Source organism: Glycine soja, chromosome 1, assembly GCF_004193775.1.
Source record: "Glycine soja cultivar W05 chromosome 1, ASM419377v2, whole genome shotgun sequence".
NCBI lineage: Eukaryota > Viridiplantae > Streptophyta > Magnoliopsida > Fabales > Fabaceae > Glycine > Glycine soja.
Genome location: NC_041002.1, coordinates 39,322,672 through 39,326,642, shown reverse-complemented (window position 1 = coordinate 39,326,642; position 3,971 = coordinate 39,322,672). Strand labels below are relative to the sequence as shown.

At 35.6% G+C, this 3,971-nt stretch overlaps 1 pseudogene; it reads right to left on the bottom strand.

Annotated features, from left to right (window-relative positions):
- Positions 1 to 953: 953 nt before the first annotated feature.
- LOC114374068 lies at positions 954 to 3,314 on the bottom strand (annotated as a pseudogene).
- Between the last annotated feature and the right edge of the window lie 657 nt (positions 3,315 to 3,971).

The window sequence follows — 3,971 nt, the reverse complement described above, 5'->3', positions numbered from 1 at the left end:
ATGAGCATGCAGTGGCAGTTGACTCAAATGGATTTGTGAGTTTCATTGAACAAAAATATTTCAAATTCCAATTTTATTTGCTATCATTGGTTTGGCCTATTTAAGGGCTTTGGCTCAATGGGATTTGGCAGCCTCGGATTCCTGGATAGAAAGGTATCTGATAAAGTATTGAAACCTAGAATCTTAGATACCTTGAGAGCTCACCATGTTTCCCAAATTAGCACTGGCTTGTACCACACTGTGGTGATCACTAGCAGGGGACAAATATTTGGCTTTGGAGACAATGAAAGAACACAACTTGGTCATGACACATTAACAAGCTGCCTTGAGCCCACTCAAATTTTCATTAAACATACATCTGAAGATGTAGAAAGCACCTGAGGCTCCAAAAGCAATGACTTCTTTTTATTTGTGGTTCTGGTATACCACATTGATCAATACTGTTAAAGTTTACTATTCTATATTATAGTACATTATAATTATATTGTAGTTATTAAGAATAACAAATAACATGCAACATTGTCACCATTTTCCAATCTCTGGAGGAATCTTCCCGGAGAAAGTCTTTTGCCCTCACAGCTCTCACAATTTAAGCTTGACATTATGATTAAAGGTTGAAGAGGCATGATGGGCAAACAAATCCAGACGGACCCAATTAGGTCCTCTAACATATAGGGTCTGGACACCAAACCAATTATGGATTTTAGTTTTCAAATTCCTTTCTTCTCATAAAAACTAATTAATCGGGTTTAGGTTAGTTCAATTTCATCAATTGTGAAACAAGAGTTCAAATCGAATATGGACAATCACAAAGAAAAGAATGGGTCCAGTACAAACCAAAGACTCGTTAGAGAAAAGAAAGTTCCAGAATATTTTAAGGATTTTGTGTTTAAATAATTTATTTTTACTCCTGTTTAGCGTCTGAGATGAGCTGTATTGTTTCTAGAATCTTCCTAGAGGAATCTTCCCAATATCTCCAAGCTCTCACACTCACTGATTTCAGCAGGTATTGGCCCTGAGAGTGCATTTAAACCTGCCCTTATAACTCTAAGCTGCTTCAACTTTCCTATTGATGATGGAATTCTTCCGGTTAAGTTATTGCTATAAATGACTAACTCCTCAAGTGATACTAAATTCCCAAGCTCCTCTGGCACTTCACCAAACATGTAATTTTGACACAAGTAAAGCTTTCTAAGTGTTGTAATTTTCCAAATAGGGGTCAGAAGGGGTCCATGAACCCTATTTGTGCAAAGGTCCAAAACCTCTAAATCAAAACAGTCAACAAAACCATTAAGAATGGGGCCAAAGATGAAATATTTTGATAAATTCAACTCAAGAAGCTTTGGAAGATTACAGATGGAAGGAGCCAAAGCACCAGACATATTGAGTTGGTAAAGTTTCACAGAATTACCACTCAACCTGTGTAGTACACACCAGTCCAATATAAGGAAAGGTTTCACAGAATCAACAATGAACACGGGACAATTGAGAGAGGAGGTTCAAGAAAAAGCAGAAGATGACATAATAGGACAAAAAAAATTAAGAGTAGTACCGTGTTGTGAAAGGAAGAGGGAAAAACCAAGCTACTCTTCTCACTAAGCTACTCTTTCTCATAACCAGGAATGACCACACATTTTAGTAGTCTTACTCGGGTTCGTTGGTTTTCTCTGTCTCTCTCTCCTAAGTTTGTATAATGTTTGTTGTGAAATGCTCTTACTCATATAAATTTAATTTTCTGTTACAAGCTTAAACTTTTTTGACCATGTATTTACAGGGAAAAAGGCTTTGAGTTCAGCAAGTCATCGTAAAATTGATGACGTTGATGATAACTTAGACGAGTTTCTTGAGGGGATGTTTTCGTGATCTTGGCTAATTTGATTGTGGTAACAAAAGGATTCATCAAAAGAGTTAAGAAAAACTCCTATTGAGTTCTTGTATTAGAGATACTCTAAAATTGAACTAAGCTAAAATAAACATGTAGTATTTAACTTAAACTTATCATATTTTTTATATTAAATTGTCACATTAAGTAATGCCACATGATATCTTTTTTACATTTACAACAACAAGTTGATATGAGATCTATTTAGAACAAGTTGCAGAATTTCAAGAAAACATTTACAAACATATATTTGATATGAGATCTTACTGACAAGAATAAAAGCAACTAATTAAAGTAAGATTTGCAACATGAAAATATTCCTCATGAATTTTAACGATAATCTTCTTCCTAATCGTCTTCTTTCTTGACTACCCTACTGAAGTTGCACATGAAATGTCAAAAATTATGTGAAGGCTCTTGAATTCACTTGAGAAATTCACATAAGTCAACTATACATGTATGCTTAGGAGTAAATTATGTGAAGGCTCTTGCGGCACCTTTACTGATCATGGGGAGGGATATCCGCAAGTTTGTTGCTGGTAACAGGCACCTTAACTGATATTTTCACTCTATGTTTCCTGCAAAGGACGCACAAAAAAATTAATTGAATGTGAAAATGAACTTTAATATTTGAGATAACAGTCATTAATCATCAATGGTTAATAGTGTATATGAGACAGTAACACCAGAACACAGAACGAGGGTGAAGTCAAATGGAATGCACTTTCTCTTGTGTTGTTGTCAATTCTGATAAGAAGAGTGTGCAACTCCTAGTAAATGGAAAGCACTTCCATTTCCATCCATGTTAGCCACACTTCCATCTATGCTAAAGGAAGAAATGAAAGACCTAGTAGACAACGACATTGATGGTGTTCAGCTAGAGTTCTCAAAATTCAAATTTATGACACTATTGTTCCTTCGAAACATTATTTCTGCTTCATGTTTCATTTGTTGTTGCCGAAGGAAGTGGTAATGTGTTCATCAAGTTTGTCGGGTAAGGTTTAGAGGGCTTCTCTCATTGGAGCTCAATTCCAAACAAAGTTTTCCCATCATATAGATTTAATTTCTAACTGTTTGACCCAATCCCTGAATTGAATTCACAGTAAAACTTGTATGAGGAAACTCCAAACATTTTGAATTCGGTTTTGAAAATTTGGTTGTCCAACAGAATACTTTCAGAAAAAGGGATTTGAAGTTTTTTGTGCTTCCTTACTCTTGCATGACCCAAACCACTATTTAAGAGTGAAACAACTTTCTTGAACCTCACTATAGCCCCTGTAGTTTCCACCATCAAATTCCTACAATGAACTTCATTCCTTGGTTGATACATCATACTTAGAACTCAATGACAGCTCTCAGCAGCTGCTCTGTTAGCTTCTTCAACATCCTCCATATTACCCTCTATCTGGGGTAAAAAAAAAAGATAAAAGGAACTAAAAAAAAACCCAACACACAAAGGGACACAAACCTAAGATAAGAACACCACACTGCCTTCCTGTAAAGAAAATTCTCTTCTTCTTTTTTCTACAAAACACACTGCACATTTGGACCCATGTGGCAGATTAGGATAAAGAGACCCACATAGAGAGAAACCCAATTTTCACCAAACAATATCTTATTTCTGGTTCAAGTTTCAAAATTTCAGGTCATGAAAGTGTTAATTATTGAAAATAACCAAAGACCTAGTAGATGTGAGAATTACTAACTAGGTGTTGAAGTGGCCTTCTAATTCTAATACTAATATTGGATAAAAGTGAGCAAAGGAAGCAGACATTTTTGAAACAAATGTGGCTACTCAGCAAAGAAATGGCACCCAGTTTTTCCAGTGAGACAAACTAATAGTAAAAGCATACAGGTATAGTCAACAAACTTGCAGATAGTCAACAAACTTCCAGTGAGAAAAAGTAATAGTAAAAGTGCAATATACGTCATAGAATAGCCATAACAGAACTAGACCAACACCATTGGTGAGAAGAGTAGCTTGGGTAGTTTATTGACAATGTGGAGCATCTAAGTGTAATTGAAATCAACAGTTTTGCTACCTTGAGCATTGGGTTTATGTGGCCTTGTGCTAGGTATGGGATGCACA